Genomic DNA, 21,690 nt, shown 5'->3' on the forward strand with positions numbered 1-21,690 from the left:
GGACCTTCGTGACGTCACGGTCATGTGACCGCGGCGTCATCACGGTCATGTGACCGCGACGTCACCACAGGTCCTGTTCGGCACAGCAACTGAGACCGGACGGCCGCGGGCAGCGCTGATAGGTGAGTATAGCTTCATTTTTTATTTTAATTCTTTTTTTTACACTATTTTATGGTTCCCAGGGCCTGGAGGAGAGTCTCCTCTCCTCCACCCCGGGTACCACCCGCACATTATCCGCTTACTTCCCGCAACGTGGGCACAGCCCCATGCGGGAAGTAAGCGGTTCAATGCATTTCTATGGGTGCAGAATCGCAGCGATTCTGCACAAAGAAGTGACATGCTGCGGGTTGTAAACCGCTGCGTTTCTGCGCGGTTTTTCCCGCAGCATGTGCACTGCGGTTTGCGGTTTCCATAGGGTTTACATGTTAATGTAAACGCTATGGAAACTGCTGCGGACCCGCAGCATCAAAATCGCGGCGGTTCCGCGGTAAAAACCGCAGCGTGTGAACATGGCCTTAGGCATAGTGCATGAGTAGAATTAGTTGGCTAATGATAAGTACATATTTTAATATTGTATTCAACGAGTCAAATAAAAATGTATATTTATGTCCATGATAAAAGCGCTATTGAAATCTCTATAAATAACACACAAATCTAAATATGTTTAACCCTGCTGTTCTGTTAGGTCAAAAATGACCGTTTTTGAAATTCTATAATGTTATAAAAATTCAGCGTGTGATTCTGAGACTTGAGGCTCCCTGACTTTTCGTCATTAGGGGGGTACTCTCTGTGGGAATTTTTTTTTTTTTTAATTTTTGTTTACTTTATTTGGTACAATTTTTTTTACACTTGTACTGTTCGGTCAAAAATGACCGATAGGCCTTTATTCAGCTCTCCAGACAATTTTTGACAAAAATAAAGGTGCTATCACCTCATTTTGAACTATATATTGCATCTACTACTATTTATCAATGTATCTGACTACTTTTGGTCAGAACAGATTTACACATACCAACATTTTCAAGTTGCGATACAGCCGACGGATTCGCTTCCAGTATAGCTATGCGCAATTTATTTCACTGGTTTTTATTTACCCTGCTGTTCATATAGATCTAGTTCCATTCAGTTGTCAACATTTCATATTGTAAATCATGATTTTCTGATTTTCCATGTGTTTGCTGGTTGTACAGTATTACACTGTGCAATGCTGTCCTAAGCAGAATTCACCTAAAGTGTAGTACTGTGAGCTTTTTCCTGCTGCAGGGTGGTGTCTGCTCTGATCTTATCTGTAGACAGATAACATAGCAGTGTAGAGTTTCAGTTCAGCTGGAGACAACACAGAGTGAGCAGAGGTTCAGACGTCAGAGCTCTGAAGTCCCATTTTTACAGGTATGTTACAGATAAATTATTATTTTATTCTAAAATTATTCAATATTCTCACTGCTGTGATAAAATGGATGATAGGGGGTTAGCATTAGGGTTGTGTAAGCCAACAGCTTCGACCACCACTGATACTGAAACGGCTTCCACCATCGCAACCAGCTGCAAGCGAAAAAGATGCTCATTCTGTCCAACGTCCAGTAACCATAAATCTAATATTATGTGTTGCAAATGTGCAAAATACTTGTGCAAGCGTCATGTAAATTATACATGTGATCAATGCAGGTAATACATTGATCGCATTTATCATTTGTTTTTGACAAAAAAACTTTTTTTTTTTTTAAAGTTTGTATATAGTTTAGAATAAAGAAAAGTTTTTATGTGCAATATGAAGCAAATATTGCAAAAAATGTTAATTTATTTGATTCAAAAAATAAAAGTTTTTGATTTAATTTTTCATCTGATTATTGAAAACCATGTTCACATACAGTAAAACAATGCAACAGGTAATCAAATAACACTTGAATTAGGTACAAATCACAACTTTGTTAGGTCCGGTCAAAAATGACCGGGAACAGTATGTGTATAAAAAACAACGTTTTTTGCCATTTTATAGAGAAAAAAGCTTTTTTTTTTTTTTTGCCTTTGAAAAAAGTATATCTACATAATGTTTGATATTATTACTTATAGTTAACATTTAGATCAAGATTTTTTTTTTATCTGCAAAAATAATCAATTTTTACAAAAATCGAAAAAATACCATGTTCCCTTTTGGATATAAAAAAAATATAAAACAAGCTTTGTATTTATTTTTTTTTCTGGTATTTGAACAACCATCTTCACAAGCAAAATAATAGTGCAAAAACTGTTTAAAAAAAACCACTTAGATTAGCTAAAAATGATTATTTTATAAGGACGGTCAAAAATGACCGGGAACAGTACAAGTGTATGTGAAATCTAAACAGAACAGCAGGGTTAAGATAAAATGACAATGTACTAAACTGTGCTTTTCATTTTTGGATGTTTGTATTTTTATTGTTATACTTGCTTATGTCAGTTAATGTTTTCTCACTCCAATGTTTCTAACTCTTTGTGCTCCACACCTGCTACTTCCAACCATGGGTGATATGTTAGGTTTCTTTGGGTTGCAAGTTTTGTAGAGTTTTACTGTTTTCACAAACATCCTATACATGCCATTTTTGTGCTTAATGTTAAGAAGAAGCAAAGTATAATTATTTTCTTCTCCAAGCTGCTGTTACATTCTGATGAGTGGTTGCCCTGTTGTAAGGTAGTAATTTACTATGTTGTTTACATAATATTTTGGCTGTTGTGCAAAAAAGGCTTTCAGTGGATTGGGAAAGAGAATCAAAAGGAAATGCTGTTTAACTATATTTCTGTCATGTCGGACACTGTCCAGACCAGGTCGTCTGACAGACAGCGGTAATTCCGCGTTTGACCACTGTTTGCTCATTGGCTCGGCTAGTTTTCGTCTGGCTGCTCCGGGGTTAATTTATCTGATCCTCGGATTGGAAGCTGGGCCATGCCCATTTCCTTTTAATGGTTCTCCTGAGCTTTGGGCGTCGCCGATTATAGCTTCTGTCTTATCCCTAGTTATCTCGGTCCAGAAAGGAGAGCTGGTTGTTGGAGAATCGTTGCTGGTGGTGTATTTTCCTTTGTCTTATTTACTCCTTCCTATATTTGTATTTATTTTGCCCTGCACCTTTATAGTGTATTCCTGATTGACTGTGGCGTGGTGTATATTTTCCTTTATCCTTGTTTGTCATAACTGTGGGTATTGGTCTATTGCATTCACAGGGTGGTGGGCGGTGGTGTTCAGTCTAGGGCTGAATCAGGAGTTAGGGTGAGGGTGGAGGCCTGAACATGCACACCTTCAGTGTAAACTTCAGGTAGAGGGTCAGACAGGGTTTCCCTAGTCTGAGGGAAATTGCAGGCAGGGGCCCGGGTTATTAGCTCTTGCCCTCCTTGTATCCCCGTGACAATTTCTACCTGTTTCCAAATTATTTTATCTATAAAGTATGCCAATATTATTTGGATAAGACTACTGGTCTGGTGGGATTTGTGAAGACAGCCTTATCTTGTTTCTACATCTAAAGAGATGCATTTTCTATAAAACCCGGTGATTTAATTATAGTTTTTTATCTCCATGGTATGACTCATAAGCTACAACTTGCCAGAGATAGAGCCTATCTTTCTTTTAAATGATGGCTTGACTTGGAGTGTAAAGTCAGCCATACACTAGATGGCTTTTGGCCAAGCGAAGCTTCAGCTGCTCGTACAGCCGACAGCCATGTCAGCTAACACTCCCATATGTTCAGCTGAGCACTCCTGTGTTCTCTATCAGAAAGCCACTGGCTGAAAAGTCAAAGAACACACCTTGTGGCAACAAATTGTTTTGGCCATCTTCACCTATTATCCCATGTGAAAATGGAAAATTTGCAGCTTATATAATATTTTAGTATTAAAAAATATTTTTTTTAATTTTTCCACAGCCCAAAATAATAACATTCTGTTGGGCAGCTTTAGGTTCAAAATATTTACTAAACTCGTAGTCATATTCCTTGAGCATTGCAGTTTCCAAAATTGGGTCACTTATGGGGGAGGGTTTGCTGTATAGGAATCTCAGGGGCTCTTCTAACTTCGCCTTTAACCCCTTCCCGACCTGTGACACAGCGTATGCGTCATGAAAGTCGGTGCCAATCCGACCTGTGACGCATATGCTGTGTCACAGAATGATCGCGTCCTTGCAGATCGGGTGAAGGGGTTAACTCCCATTTTACCCGATCTGCAGAGACAGGGGGAGTGGTACTTCAGCCCAGGGGGGGTGGCTTCACCCCCCCGTGGCTACGATCGCTCTGATTGGCTGTTGAAAGTGAAACTGCCAATCAGAGCGATTTGTAATATTTCACCTATGAAAATGGTGAAATATTACAATCCAGCCATGGCCGAAGCTGCAATAGCATCTGCCATGGCTGGAGACCCCGATCTGCCCCCACCCCACCCCACCGATCACCTCCCCAGTCGTCCTTTTTGCCCCGATCTCCGTTCCGCTCCCCTCCTCCCTCCTGTCGGCTCCCCCGGTCCTCCTGTCCGCTCCCCAGGTCCTCCGATCCCCCCCCCGTGTTCCAATCCCACCCCCCCATACTTACCTAGCTCCGATGTCCCTCCCGGTGTCCGGCCGTCTTCTTCATGGGCGCCGCCATCTTGGAAAATGGCAGGCGCATGCGCAGTGCGCCCGCCGAATCTGCCAGCCGGCAGATTCGTTCCTGCACATTTTGGTCGCTGTGATAAGTTCTATCACAGCGATCAAAATAAAAAAAATAGTAAATAAATCCCCCCCCTTTATCACCCCCATAATAAAATATAGAAAATATAATTATTTTTATTGTTTTTCCATTAGGGTTAGGGGTAGGGTTAGGGGTAGGGTTAGGGGTAGGGTTAGGGGTAGGGTTGCACTTAGGGTTGCACTTAGGGTTGCACTTAGGGTTGCACTTAGGGCTAGGGTTGCACTTAGGGTTGCACTTAGGGCTAGGGTTGCACTTAGGGCTAGGGATGCACTTAGGGCTAGGGATGCACTTAGGGCTAGGGATGCACTTAGGGCTAGGGATGCACTTAGGGCTAGGGTTGCACTTAGGGCTAGGGTTGCACTTAGGGCTAGGGTTGCACTTAGGGCTAGGGTTGCACTTAGGGCTAGGGTTAGAATTAGGGTTAGAATTAGGGTTAGGGTTGGAATTAGGATTAGAATTAGGCTATGTGCACACGGTGCGGATTTGTCTGCGGATCCGCAGCGGATTGGTCGCTGCGGATTCGTATCAGTTTTCCATCACGTTTACAGTACCACGTAAACCTATGGAAAACCAAATCCGCTGTGCCCATGGTGCGGAAAATACAGCGCGGAAACGCTGCGTTGTATTTTCCGCAGCATGTCAATTCTTTGTGCAATTCCGCAGCGTTTTACACCTGCTCCATAATAGGAATCCACAGGTGAAATCCACACAAAAAACACTGGAAATCCGCGGTAAATCAGCAGGTAAAGCGCAGTGCGTTTTACCTGCAGATTTTTCAAAAACTGCGGAAAAATCCACACAAATCCGCAACGTGAGCACATAGCCTTAGGGTTAGGGTTGGAATTAGGGGTAAGACTAGGGTTAGGGGTGTGTTGGGGTTAGGGTTGTGGTTAGGGTTGGGATTAGAGTTAGGGGTGTGTTGGGGTTAGTGTTGGAGATAGAATTGAGGGGTTTCCACTTTTTAGGCACATCAGGGGGTCTCCAAACGCGACACGGCGCCACCATTGATTCCAGCCAATCTTGCGTTGAAAAAGTAAAATGGTGCTCTCTCCCTTCCGAGCCCCGACGTGTGCCCAAACAGTGGTTTACCCCCACATATGGGGTACCAGCGTACTCAGGAGAAATTGATCAACAACTTTTGGGGTCCAATTTCTCCTGTAACCCTTGGGAAAATAAAAAATTGCGGGCTAAAAAATTATTTTTGAGGAAAGAAAAATGATTTTTTATTTTCACGGCTCTGCGTTATAAACTTCTGTGAAGTACTTGGGGGTTCAAAGTGCTCACCACACATCTAGATAAGTTCCCTTGGGGGTTTAGTTTCCAAAATGGGGTCACTTGTGGGGGGTTTCTACTGTTTAGGCACATCAGGGGCTCTGCAAACGCAACGTGACGCCCGCAGAGCATTCCATCAAAGTCTGCATTTCAAAACATCACTACTTCACTTCCGAACCCCGACGTGTGCCCAAACAGTGGTTTACCCCCACATATGGGGTATCAGCGTACTCAGGAGAAACTGGACAACAACACTTGGGGTCAAATTTCTCCTGTTACCCTTGGGAAAATAAAAAAATCAGGACTAAAAAAATTTTTTTTGAGGAAAGAAAACGTATTTATTATTTTCACGGCTCTGCGTTATAAACTTCTGTGAAGCACTTAGGGGTTCAAAGTGCTCACCACACATCTAGATAAGTTCCTTTTGGGGTCTAGTTTCCAAAATGGGGTCACTTGTGGGGGGTTTCTACTGTTTAGGCACATCAGGGGCTCTGCAAATGCAACGTGACGCCCGCAGAGCATTCCATCAAAGTCTGCATTTCAAAACGTCACTACTTCCCTTCCGAACCCCGACGTGTGCCCAAACAGTGGTTTACCCCCACATATGGGGTATCAGCATACTCAGGAGAAACTGGACAACAACTCTTGGGGTCAAATTTCTCCTGTTACCCTTGGGAAAATAAAAAAATCAGGACTAAAAAAATTTTTTTTGAGGAAAGAAAACGTATTTATTATTTTCACGGCTCTGCGTTATAAACTTCTGTGAAGCACTTAGGGGTTCAAAGTGCTCACCACACATCTAGATAAGTTCCTTTGGGGGTCTAGTTTCCAAAATGGGGTCACTTGTGGGGGGTTTCTACTGTTTAGGCACATCAGGGGCTCTGCAAACGCAACATGACGCCCGCAGAGCATTCCATCAAAGTCTGCATTTCAAAACGTCACTACTTCCCTTCCGAACCCAGACGTGTGCCCAAACAGTGGTTTACCCCCACATATGGGGTATCAGCGTACTCAGGAGAAACTGGACAACAACTATTGGGGTCAAATTTCCCCTGTTACCCTTTGGAAAATAAAAAATTCAGGGCTAAAAAAAATTTTTTGAGAAAAGAAATTTTTTTTTACATTTTCATGGCTCTGCGTTATAAACTTCTGTGAAGCACTTGGGGGTTCAAAGTGCTCACCACACATCTAGATTAGTTCCTTGGGAGGTCTAGTTTCCAAAATGGGGGCACTTATGGGGAAGCTCTAATGTTTAGGCACACAGGGGCTCTCCAAACGCTACATGGTGTCCGCTAATGATTGGAGCTAATTTTCCATTCAAAAAGCCAAATGGCGTGCCTTCCCTTCCAAGCCCTGCCGTGCACCCAAACAGTGGTTTACCCCCACATATGGGGTATCATCGTACTCAGGACAAACTGGACAACAACATTTGGGGTCCAATTTCTCCTGTTACCCTTGGGAAAATAAAAAATTCTGGGCTAAAAATCATTTTTGAGGAAAGAAAAATTATTTTTTATTTTCACGGCTCTGCGTTATAAACTTCTGTGAAGCACTTGTTGGTTTAAAGTGCTCACTATGCATCTAGATAAGTTCCTTGGGGGGTCTAGTTTCCAAAATGGGGTCACTTGTGGGGGAGCTCCAATGTTCAGGCACACAGGGGCTCTCCAAACGCGACATGGTGTCCGCTAACGATTGGAGCTAATTTTCCATTCAAAAAGTCAAATGGCGCGCCTTCCCTTCCGAGCCTTGCCATGCGCCCGAACAGTGGTTTACACCCACATATGAGGTATCGACGTACTCAGGAGAAATTGCCCAACAAATTTTAGGATCCATTTTATCCTGTCGCCCATGTGAAAATTAAAAAATTGAGGCTAAAATAATTTTTTTGTGAAAAAAAGTACTTTTTCATTTTTACGGATCAATTTGTGAAGCACCTGAGGGTTCAAAGTGCTCACTATGCATCTAGATAAGATCCTTGGGGGGTCTCCTTTCCAAAATGGGGTCACTTGTGGGGAAGCTCCAATGTTTAGGCACACAGGGGCTCTCCAAATGCGACATGGTGTCCGCTAACGATGGAGATAATTTTTCATTCAAAAAGTCAAATGGCGCTCCTTCCCTTCCGAGCCTTACCTTGTGCCCAAACAGTGGTTTACCCCCACATGTGAGGTATCAGTGTACTCAGGAGAAATTGCCCAACAAATTTTAGGATCCATTTTATCCTGTTGCCCATGTGAAAATTAAAAAATTGAGGCTAAAATAATTTTTTTGTGAAAAAAAAGTAATTTTTCATTTTTACGGATCAATTTGTGAAGCACCTAGGGGTTTAAAGTGCTCACTATGCATCTAGATAAGTTCCTTGGGGCGTCTAGTTTCCAAAATGGGGTCACTTGTGGGGGAGCTCCAATGTTTAGGCACACGGGGGCTCTCCAAACGCGACATGGTGTCCGCTAAAGATTGGAGCCAATTTTTCATTCAAAAAGTCAAATGGCGCTCCTTCCCTTCCGAGTTCTGCCGTGCGCCCAAACAGTGGTTTACCCCCACATATGAGGTGTCAGCGTACTCAGAACAAATTGGACAACAACTTTCGTGGTCCAGTTTCTCCTTTTACCCTTGGGAAAATAAAAAAATTGTTGCTAAAAGATCATTTTTGTGACTAAAAAGTTAAATGTTCATTTTTTCCTTCCATGTTGCTTCTGCTGCTGTGAAACACCTGAAGGGTTAATAAACTTCTTGAATGTGGTTTTGAGCACCTTGAGGGGTGCAGTTTTTAGAATGGTGTCACTTTTGGGTATTTTCAGCCATATAGAACCCTCAAATTGACTTCAAATGTGAGGTGGTCCCTAAAAAAAATGGTTTTGTAAATTTTGTTGTAAAAATGAGAAATCACTGCTCAAATTTTAACCCTTATAACTTCCTAGCAAAAAAAAAATGTTGTTTCCAAAATTGTGCTGATGTAAAGTAGACATGTGGGAAATGTTATTTATTAACTATTTTGTGTCACATAACTCTCTGGTTTAACAGAATAAAAATTAAAAATGTGAAAATTGCAAAATTTTCTAAATTTTCGCCAAATTTCAATTTTTTTCACAAATAAACGCAGAAATTATCGACCTAAATTTACCACTAACATGAAGCCCAATATGTCACGAAAAAACAATCTCAGAATCGCTAGGATCCGTTGAAGCGTTCCCGAGTTATTACATCATAAAGGGACACTGGTCAGAATTGCAAAAAACGGCAAGGTCATTAAGGCCAAAATAGGCTGGGTCATGAAGGGGTTAATCTATTCAAACAAAATCTAAATTTCAAAAGTCAATCTGAACTCCTCTTCCGAGCCCCACAGTGTTCTCAAACAGTAGTGTAAAACCACACATGGGTATTTCCATGTTAGATTGCAACCAATTGCACAAGACATTTTGGCTCCAATTTCTCGTGTAACCTTTTGTCTGAATGAAAAAATTTAGTCTAAAATAAAATTATAGCAGAATAAATGTAATTTTTCATTTTCACAGCCCAATCTTATAAAATTCTGTGAAGCACCTATAGGTTAAAAATGTTCACCACACCCCCAGATGATGTTTTTGAAGGTCTGAGTTTCGATAATTAGGTCACTTGCTGGGGATCTCTGGCGTTTTGGCACCTCAGGGACTTTGCACTTCAAAAGTCTCCTTTCTGAACCAATCTGTGTTCCCAAACATTAGTTTTCAAAAACATATGAAGCATAACCGTATTCAGGATAAATTGCTGAAACAATTTGGGATCCATTTTCTCTGATTACTCCTTGTGAAAATTACAAATTTGGGCCTAAAACATTAGTTTACTGGAAAAAAAGTTTTTTGTCAAAACGGTGGGTTTAAAATGCTCAGCACACCCCTAGATGAATTTATTGAGGAGTCTAGTATCTAATATAGTAACTTGTAGAGGGTTTATGCAGTTTTGGCACCTCATGTATTAAAGAAATGCAACATGGTAATAACAATATATATAGGACCTGTGGAAGCGCAATAGTGCGAAATGGCCGTTGTCCGTTCATTGCTCACATTCTCCCCTGCTGAAGATGTGTATGTCTCAATAAAGGATTGGATTTTTATGGAACGGTGAGTGCTTTTCATTTTTTCTATATTGGGACTTGGCATGCTGTTTTCTGGAATAAGCACCCATTTCTTTGGGGGCGTTATAAGCATGCAGCTGTGTATGGTGTAAGGCGCATTGGTCTGGATGATGAAGTGGTGCGGATTACTTGCTTTCTTTTACTGACAATATATTCCTGCCTAACTTGTGCTCCAAAAATCAAATACCGGTTGTACCCTTCTGAGCTATGCTATGTGGCAAACAACAGCTTTTCACCACATGTGAGATATTGGCACATTTGTGAGGAATTGCATGATAAATTGTGTAGGTCTGTTTTTTTCTGTTTTACCTTGTGAAAATTAAAAATTTGAGGCTAAAGAAATATTTTAGTGGAAAACGTGATTATTCATTCTTTCATTCCACTTTATGTTAATTCCTGTGAAGCACCATGAAGGGTTAACAACTTTCCTGGCAGCAATTTTGAATAATCTAACTGTTGTATTTACAAAATAGTATCACTTTTCAGTGTTTGTGACATATCCAGCCATGGACGGAAATATTGTCACCCTTGAAATTATTCAAGAAAATGAAGTATTTCTCCCAGAAATATATTGCAATTGCACATGTTTTGTTATACACATTTATTTCTTTTGTGTGTATTGTAACAGCACAAAAAAAAACTGAAAAAAATACAAATTGGACATAATTTCACGCACAACTCCAAAAATGGGTGGGACAAAATTGTTGACACCTTTCTAAATTTGTAAGTAAACAACTTTGTTTCAAGCATGTGATGCTCGTTCAAACTCACCTGTGGCAAGTAGCAGGTGTGGGCAATGCGAAAATCACATCTGAAAACATTTAAAGGAGAAGTTAACTCAATATTTACATTGTGTGTCTGTGTGTGCCACACTAAGCATGAAAAACAGAAATAGAAGAGAACTGTCTGAGGACTTGATAATCAAAATTGTTAAAAAATATCAACAATCTCAAGTTATAAGTCCATCTCCAGAGATCTTGATGTTCCTTTGTACACGGAGCACAACATAATCAAGAAGTTTACAAACCCATAGCACTGTAGCTAATCTCCCTGGATGTGGATTGCAGAGAAGAATTGATGAAAGGTTGCATTGCAAGATAGTCTGGTCAGTGGATAAGCAGCCGCAATCAAGTTCCAAAGAAATTCAAGCTGTCCTGAAGGCTCGGGGTGCATCAGTGTCAGCGTGAATTATCCGTTGACATTTGAATAAAATGAAATATGGCAAGAGACCCAGGAGGACCCCACTGCTGACACAGAGACATAAAAAAGCTAGACTGAAGTTTTCCAAAATATACATGAGTAAGCCAAAATCCTTCTGGGAAAAGAGTCACGTGAACAGATGAGACCAAGATAGAGCTTTTTGGTAAAGCACATAATTCTACTGTTTTCTGAAACCGGAATGAGGCCTGCAAAGAAAAGAACACAGTACCTACACTCAAATATAGTGAAGGTTCAAAGATGTTTTGGGGTTGTTTTGCTGACTTTAAGCAAGGCATCATGAAATCTGAAGATTACCAAAGGATTTTGGGTCACAATGTAGTGCCTAGTGTCTGAAAGCTGGGTTTGTGTCCTAAGTCATGGGTTTTCCAGCAGGGCAATGACCTCAAACATAATTCAAGAAATACCCAGAAATGGATGGAGACATAGCGCTGGAGAGTTCTGAAGTGACCAACAATGAGTCTTGATCTAAATCCCCTTGTGTTATGGACTGACCGGGTATGAAATAGTGGTATTGCAAGCACTAGGGACATCACCGGCAGGTAGCATAGTCAGGAATAGTCAGAGGTCGATACATGGGAGCACCAGTATATTTGAAGGATCAGCAGGTTGCATAGTCAGGAATAGCCACAGGTCGGTACATGGGATCAACAGTATAGTTAAAGGATCAGCAGGTTGCATAGTCAGGAATGGCCAGAGTTTGGTACGCAGGAGCATCAGTATAATATTGAATGAAGCAGCAGGTGAAAAGAGAGATTGACTAAAGGCTCAGAGCTCAATAAACTTGCAAGGAAGGAAGTGCAATGAAAGATTTAAATTGGGTGTTCAAACAGGAGATTTACAAGGTGGAGCCAATAAGGAATTTACATGGTGGAGCCAATCAGGAATTACAGCAAGGAGCTGTCCAGTGACCTGAAATAACTCAAAGGGAAGAGTTGCTGCCTGATGCATCACAGCTGCTGGATTCAAGTCCTGACACCTTGAACACCTGTGGAAAGATCATGAAATTGCTGTTGGGAGAAGGTACCCTTCAAATATGAGAGACTTGGAGCAGTTTGCAAAAGAAGAATGGTCCAAAATTCCAGCTGAGAGGTGTAAGAAGCTTGTTGATGCTTAAAGGAAGTGATTGATTGCTGTTATTTATTTATTTAGTGTGCAACCAAATATTAAGTTGAGAGTGACAACAAATTTCTGACCTTTTTTGGTATTTTGTGTGAAATTATCTCCAATTTGCATTCTCTCTGTTTTCTCTGATGTTGTCATAAAAAAGACATATAGAAATGTTGTTTGTTATCTTGTTTTTGTGGTCTGACTATTTGGTTTAAATATGCAGACAAGAAGAGGACTTGAACTCTAGGACCACCTACTGGATGTAGCAATCCTAAAAGTTAATATCAACCATTTGACAAGCCTTGATGCCCGATTTAGGATAAAAAGCCAAACTAGACACTCCATTTGCAGATGCATTTTTTAGGGTGGTTTCCCCTCATCTCTGCAAAGCAGGATATCTATTGAGTAGGTGATAGGCCTCTAACTGGAGATCTAAGGAGGAACATTTCTCCATGTGGAGAATGCCAAGCTGACTTAAGGATACTTATACACCATGCACTCCTCCTCTGGGAATTTAAATATGCAATTAGCCTCTTCAGAGAGGAAGAGGATTTGAAATCTAGTGTTACCTATTGAAAATACTGTATCTGATTCAATTCAATAGCATTTAACCCCTTTCCCACCTGAGACATATCCATACCTTCCTGTGACCTGGGTCTTATTGACCTGGGACACATGGCTACATCCCAGAGATTTTGCGTGCACACGATTGCCGCTAGGTGTCAACTGATTCTGACAGCTAACACCCGGCACTACAGTATATACCAGGAGTGGAATTTTAACAGAACTCGATCGCAGCCTTCCGGGAGCAGGCAGAGGGATTACAGCCCCCCTCTGCCCTTGGATCGGAGGCCCCACGACATCACGCGTCGTCCCGATCATTGCTATGGTGACCTGATGTCGTCATGACGACATCCGGGTCATCAGAGCTAGGAAAGTAGCTTGAGCATGCTCAGAGCATGATCAGCATCTTACCCTGTCAATATAGTGCTGACAGTTTGTATAGCATACAGATGCTACTGCATCCTCATGCTTTATCAGCCTGCTAAAAATGTAAGTCCCATAGTGAGGCAAAGTAAAAAAGTTAAAAACAAGTTAAAAAAATTGTAAAAATGTTTAAAAAAAAATCTAAATATATTGTGCCCATGAATTAAGATTTTTATGGAAAAAAAGGAAATAAATGAAAGAATACATATTTGGTATCACCGCGTCCGGAACGACCCGACCTATAAAACCGTCCAACTAGTTAACCTCTTTAGTGAACACCATAAAATAAAAAAAAATCAAGGAAAAAAACAATGCTTTATCATCATAATGCAGAACAAAAAGTGGAATCATACTGCAGAACAAAAAGTGGAATAAAACGCAATAAAAATACAAATATAAATAAAAATGGTACCAAAACGTCATCTGGCCTTGCAAAAAAAACAAGCCATCATACAGCTCCATCAGCAGGAAAATAAAAAAAAAGTTACAGCTTTCAGAATAAAGCAATGCAAAATTTTTTTTTCTAGAAAATAGTTTTTATTGTGTAAAAGCGCCAAAATATAAAAAAAACTATATAACTGTGGTATAGCTGAAATCGTACTGACCTGAAGAATAAAACTGCATTAGCAATTTTACCACAAGCGGAACGACATAAACACCCCCTTAAAAAATTTGTGAATTGCTGGTTTTTGTTGATTCTGCCTCCCAAAAATCGGAATAGAAAGCAATCAAAAAATGTCATGTCTGAAAATGGTGCAAATAAAAACGTCAACTCGTCCTGCAAAAAATAAGCCCTCACATTTCTCTGTGGACCAAAATATGGAAAAATTATAGCTCTTAAAATATGGTGATGCAAAAACTAGTTTTTCCAATAAAAGCATCTTTTAGTGTGTGACAGCAACCAAACATAAAAACCCGATATACATGTAGTATCGCTGTAATTGCACCGACCCAAAGAATAAAGTCATCTAATCACTTATAATGCATGAGGAACAGCGTAAAAAAATATAAAACCAATTCTTCACCTGTTTTATGCATTCTGCCTCATAAAGATCGCAGTAAGTATTGGTGCACATTTATCCTGTGCTCTACGCTGAGCGCTTACACCAGGGTTTCCGTGTAAATCCCTGATATATGTGATTCGGATGGAAACCCAGTGGAAGATTCCCTATAGTGAGGCAAATGGAGGCACTGTAGACTCCACTGTGATCCGGCGGTGTCCATCTTTTTAGGATTGCATAAAAGTAGTCGGCCACAGTTTTGTGTACTTTTGAAAAGAAGGACACAGCTGAACAAAGGCCAGAGTGCAAAATAACTTTGCTGCCTCATTATAGTGAATGGATTCCTCGGGGGTTTCCTCTGAATCACATCACTCAGAGATTTAGATGGAAACCCCAGAGTAAGTGTTCAGCGTAGAGCACCGGATAAATGTGATCTCAAACGTTATGTAAAATGTTCCCAATAAAAACTTGAGATTAATCCACAAAAAAAAGCAAGTCCTCACTCAGATCTGTCATCTGTTAACAGAAATATAGGGGCTCATTGCCCCTCAAATGAAATTCAGCAAATTATGTGCTTCAAATCCAAATGCCCCCCTTTGTTCTGAGCTCCACAGTGTACCTAAACCACATATAGCATCCACATGTTTGGCATTTCTGAAGCGATGAGAGTCCGCCTAACTTATGGGTGCATGTCTCCAGAAACATGAGCTGGGCATAACGTAATGGTGACTGCAACGTACTGATCACTACAATGGCAGTTTGCAATTTTCACTCAGCAACATTCACTGCAACTTGCTTCTGGAAAACACCCATGGAGTCAAAATTGTCACTACACCTGTACATAAATTCCCAAAGGGGTATTGTTTTCAAAATGGGGTCATTTGAGGAGGGGGGGGGGGCTGCTTTGGAGCAATTAGGGGCTCTGTATATGGAGTCCTCAAACTGTTCTAGGAAAATCTGCGCTCCAGGAGGTTAATGCGCTCTGTAGTACTGTGCAGCCACACACATATATATATGTATATGTGTGTATATATATATATATATATATATATATATATATATATATATATATATATATATATATATATATATATATATATTACCGTATTACCATGTTCAATAGAAATTGTGGGACAAATGATGGTGCCATATTTACCCACTTCTTGTGTGAAAATGTAAAATCTGGGGCTAAAACAAACTTTTGGTGGTAAAAATGTAGTTTTTTTTTTTTTTACTGCCCAGTGGTATAAAATTCTGTGAGGCACATGCAGTGTCAATATGATCATTGCGCCCCTAGATGAATTAATTGGGGAGTGTGGTTTGTAAAATGAGTTCACATATGGGAGTGGTTTCTGTTGGTCTGGCACCTCAGGGGCTCTGCCAATGTGACATGGCACCCTCAAACCATTCCAGCAAAATCTGAACTCCAATATGGCGCCTCTTCCCTTCTGAGCTTTGCACTGTGCCTCAAAAATAGTATTCCTTCACATATAGGCGTATCGGTGTACTCAGGAGAAATTGTAAAACAAATTGTATGGTGCAATTTCTCCTGTTACCCTTGTGAAAATAAAAAAAATGGTGCTAAAATAATATTTCTGTGGGGAAAATGTGATTTTTTTTATTTTTACGGCTCAACGTTATAAACTTCTGTGAAGCACCTGAGGGCTCAAGTTGCTCACCAGTCACCACACATCTAAATACATTCCTTGTGGGCTCTAGTTCCAAAATGTGGTCACTTGTAGGGAGTTTCCATTGTTTAGTTAGGAACATCAGAGGCTCTCCAAATGGGACATAGAGTTCACAAATGATTCCAGCTAATTTTACATTCAAAAGTCAAATGATGCTCCTTCCCTTTCAAAGTTTTCTCCTACATATGAGGCATCGGCAAACTCAGGAGAAATTACAAAACAAATTGTATAGTGCAATTTCTGATGTTACCTTTCTGAAAATACTAAATTTTGGCTAAAATATATATTTGTGGGGAATTTTTTTATTTTATTTTCATGGCTTAACATTATAAACTTCTGTGAAGCACTTGAGGGTTCATTGTGCTCACCATGCATCTAGATCAGTTCCCGGAGGGGTCTAGTTTCCAAAATCATGTCACTTGTGGAGGATTTTCATTTTCTAGGCACTTCAGGGACTCTAAAAACGCGACATGGCATCTGGTAATTGTTCCAGCAAATTTTGCATTCAAAAAATCATATATAGCTCCTTCCCTTCCAAGCTCTGCTGTGTGCCCAAACAGTGGTTTTCAGTAGAAATTGCAGAACAAGATTTGGGGTCCATTTTCCTGAAACCCTTGTGAAAATAAAACAAATTGGGTCTAAAGTAATTTTTTTGTGACTTGTTCATTAAGTTAAAGTTATTAATTATTAATAATGATTAATTAATTAAAGTTAAATGTTCATTTTTTTCCACATTCCAAAAATTCCTATGAAGCACACTGAGAATTAATAAACCTCTTGAGGAGTGACATTTTTAGAGAAGTGTCACTTTTTGTTATTTTCTATCATATAGACCTCTCAAAGTTACTTCAAATGTGAGGTGGTCCCAAAAAAAATGGTTTTGTAAATTTTGTTGGAAAGGGAGAAATCACTGTTCAACTTTTAACCCTTAGGCTGCCGTCACACTTGCAGTATTTGGTCAGTATTTTACATCAGTATTTGTAAGCCAAAACCAGGAATGGGTGATAAATGCAGAAGTGGTGCATATGTTTCTATTATACTTTTCCTCTAATTGTTCCACTCCTGGTTTTGGCTTACAAATACTGATGTAAAATACTGACCAAATACTGCTAGTGTGACGGCAGCCTTATAATTTCCTAGCAAAAAAAAAATTGTTTCAAAATTGTGCTGATGTAAAGTTGACATGTGGGAAATGTTATTTATTAACTATTTTGTGTGACACATCTCTCTGATTGAAAGCAAAGTGTGAATATTGCAAAATTTTACAAAATTTCACCATGTATCTGTATTTTTTTTATCAACAAATAAACACAAGTTATTGAAGCATTGCAGAATTATAACCTCGTAAAGTGACACTGGTCAGAATTGTGAAAATTGGCCTGGCCATTAACGTGCAAACCACCTTGGGGAGTAAAAGGGTAAAGTTTGAAAATTGGAACATTTTCAAAATTTTCATCAGATTTCAAATAGTGCCATAAAAGATAAAAGAATATCAACCTGAATGTACCACTAAGAAAGTACAATGTGTCACATGAAAAAAGTGTCTCAGAATTACTGGGATATGTTAAAGTATTCCAGAGTTATTACCACGTAAAGTGACACACGGGACTCGATCACAGAAGCTCAAACCGTCTGCTGGGGGAAGAGGTTAAGGCACATTGCCACTCACATCATTGCAGTAGCAACAGGGTAGTTCGCTAAATGTTAGTCTTAATTGTGTAATCCATTTGGTCCAAAGTAAAGTAGAAATTTGATTGTTGTTACATCGATCTTCAAAGTGTTCAGATATTGCCCTTCCTATCACATTCTCTTCATTGACTTATCAATAATATATGTTTTTCATGAAATATACAGTGCTGTGGAAAAGTGTTTGCACCCTTCCTTTTCTTTTGCATGTTTGTCACTTTTAACTGTTTCAGATCACAAAACAAATTTAAACATTAAGATAGCACAGGTAAGCACAAAATGCAGTTTTAAATAAAAGTCTTATTATTAAGGGAAAAATAAATCCAAACCTACAGGGCCTTGTGTGAAAAAGTAATTGCCCCCTAAACTTAATAACTGGTTGGCTTAGCAGCAACAACTGCAATCAAGCACTTGCGATAACTAGGAATGAGTCTTTTACAATGCTCTGGAGGAATTTTGGCCCAGTCATCTTTGTAATACTGTTCTATTTCAGCCACATTGGAGGGTTTAAGGTCATGCTGCAGCATCTCAATCAGATTAAAGGTCAGGACTTTGACTAGGCCACTCCCAAGTCTTGATTTTGTTTTTCTTAATCATTTAGAGGTGGATTTGCTGGTGTGTTTTAGATCATTGTCCTGCTGCATAACCCAAGTGCACTTAATCTTGAGGTCATGAACAGATGGCCAGACATTCTCCTTCAGGATTTTTTGGTAGAGAGCAGACATGGCATGGCAGCCATCAGCCTGTGGCGCTGCTGAGGTGTTATGGAAGCCCAGGTTTCTTTGATAGCAGCCTTCAGCTCGTCTGCATTGTTGGGTCTGGTGTGTCTTATCTTCCTCTTGACAATACCCCATAGATTCTCTATGGGGTTAAGGTCAGGCGAGTTTGCTGGCCAATCAAGCACAGTGATACTGTTGTTTTTAAACCAGGTGTTGGTACTTTTGGCAGGGTGGACAGGTGCCAAGTTCTGCTGGAGAATGAAATTTCCATCTCCAAAAAGCTTGTCAGCAGAGGGAAGCATGAAGTGGTCTAAAATTTTCTGTTAGACGGCTGCACTGACTTAGGTCTTCATAAAATACAGTGGACCTACACCAGCAGATGGCATGGCTCCCCAAACCATCACTGATTGTGGAAACTTCACACAAGACCTCAAGCAACTTGTGACTCTCTACTCTTCTTCCAGACTCTGACTCTGGGACCTTGATTTCCCAATGAAATGCCAAATTTACTTTAATTTGAAAATAACACATTGGAACACTGAGCAACAGTCCAGTTCTTTTTTTCCTTAGCCCAGGTAAGACGCTTCTAGCGTTGTCTATTGGTCATGTGTGGCTTGACACAAGGAATGCGACACTTGTAGCCCGTGTCCTGCATACATCTGTGTGTGGTGGCTCTTGAAGCAATTATTCCAGCAGCAGTCCACTCCTTGTGAATCTCCCCGAAATTTTGAATGGCCTTTTCTTAACAATTCTTTCAAGGCTGTGGTTATCCCGGTTGCTTGTGCATCTTTTTCTAACACACGTTTTCCTTCCACTCAACTTTCGATTAATATGCTTGGCTACAGCACTCTGTGAACAGCTCGCTTCTTTTGTAATGCCCTCTGGACATCTATCAAGTCAGCAGTCTTTCCCTTGATTGTGGAGCCTACTGAAACAGACTAGGGGACCTTTTTAAATGCTTAGGAAGCCTTTGCAAGTGTTTTTTTTGTTAATTATTCTAATTTACTGAGATTATGACTTTTGAGTTTTCATTGGCTATAAGTCATAATCATATATATATATAATATTAAAGTTTTACTTTTTGCTTTAAAGAACTGAAATAAATTAACTTTTTGATATTATTCTATTTTTGTGAGAAGCACCTGTATATATCTAATATGTCAGAAATGCTCGACTGTATGAAATCAATGGGATCTTTTAGATGGGCTCATTCAGAAGAAATTTATGTGGCTGAGTTCTATGTGGTCACAGACTTTTTTTTTGTTATAAAACTATAATTTTCTATGGAGAGTGGAGAAATGAGAAAGGAGATTTTTTTTCCTGCACCCTAGATTATAAAGCTGCAGATGTCAAATTGTTTAACCCCTTTACAACCTATGATGCTGAGCCTGCATGTTTTCTAGCATGTCAGCTGATTTGTTGTTAATATAAGAAAAAAACCACTCACTGGAGAGGAGTGAATTGATTCTATGTGAATCAGATTTGTGTTGATTATTTGTAAATTTGTTATATCCGTTGAATTTGAACAATTTGTGATTCAATTCATGCTAAGTTCATGCAAAAAACCCTCTCACTATTTTCCACAATGCAGAAGATTGCATCAACCGGAGAAAGCTCACATGACAAATATTGAAGAACAATTACCATCTGTTAACACATAGCCATATACAGTGGCTTTTGAAAGTATTCACCTCCACCTTGGCATTTTTCATGTTTTGCTACCTCACAACTTGGAATTTCACTGTTTTTTTCGAGAGTTTGCATCAGTTCGTGTAAAGAACATGCCTTTGGTGCATTTGATTTTCTATTTATAGTGAAGCAATCAACAAATAGGGCAAAATAACTGAAAATTCAGTGTGCATTACTATTCACCCCCCTAAAATCAGTACTTTGTAGAGCCTCATTTTGTAGCAATTACAGCTGCAAGTCACTTTGCATAAGTCTCTATGAGTTTTCCACATTTTGCAGCTGGGATTTTTGCCCATTCCTCAAGGCAAAACTGCTCCAGCTCCTTCAAGTTACATGGTTTCCTACAGTGAACAGCAATCTTCAAGTCTGACCACAGATTCTCAATTGGATTAAGGTATGGGCTTTGACTAGGCCATTTCAAAACATATACACATTTCCCCCAACCCTTGCCGATGTTGGGCATAATAGTACGCCCACGTTGGACTCCCTTCCTTTCATGTGGGCTCCGCCAGTGAGCCTACATCTTTCCCGGCACATGTCAGCTGTTTTGAACAACTGACATGTGCTCGGAACAGCCACAGGTGGAATCGCGATCGACCCGTGGCTATTAATCCGTTAAATGCCAGAGTCAAACTCTGACAGCAGCATTTAACAAGTGCTTCCGGCAATCACCCGAGAAATCCGCCCACCAGTGACCCCGTCACGTGATCGCGGGTCACCAGTGGGTTGGCATGACAACCAGATGTCTCCTGGAGACCTCTATGGTTGTCACTGTCGGCTTGCTGTGAGTGCCACCCAGTGGTCAGCACTCATAGCAAGTGAGTAATTCAGATACATACTGTATAGGCGATCTCATCATCGCCTATATGTAGATGAGCTGAATGGGTTATGGCAGCTTCTAGTCTCCTATGGAGACTATTGAAGCATGCCAAAAGTACAAAAAATGTTTTTAAAAATATAAAAAAATATAAAAGTTCAAATTACCCCCCCTTTCACCTCATTCAAAGTAAAAAAAATTAAAAAAACAAACATAAACATATTTGGTATCACAGCATTCAGAATTGCCCAATCAATAAAAAAAGGAATAACCTGATTGCTAAATGGCGTAGCAATGAAAAAGTCAAAACGCCAGAAATAAGTTTCTTTGGTCGCCGCGACATTGCATTAAAATGCAATAAGGGCAATCAAAAGATCTTATCTGCACCAAAATGGTATCATTAAAAACGTCAGCTCGGCACGCAAAAAATGAGCTCTCCCCTAACCTGAGATCACGAAAAATAGAGACGCTTTGGGTATCGGAAGATGGCGTGTTTTTTTTTAACAAAGTTTGGAATTTTTTTCACCACTTATATAAAAAAGAACCTAGACATGTTTGGTGTCTATGAACTTGTATTGACCTGGAGAATCATACTGGCAAGTCAGTTTTAGCATTTAATCATTTAGTGAAGCTAGTAAAAAAGCCAAACAAAAAAACAAGTGTGGGATTGCACTTTTTTTGCAATTTCACCGCACTTGGATTTTTTT

This window comes from Ranitomeya variabilis, chromosome 3 (genome assembly GCF_051348905.1).
Source record: "Ranitomeya variabilis isolate aRanVar5 chromosome 3, aRanVar5.hap1, whole genome shotgun sequence".
Lineage (NCBI taxonomy): Eukaryota > Metazoa > Chordata > Amphibia > Anura > Dendrobatidae > Ranitomeya > Ranitomeya variabilis.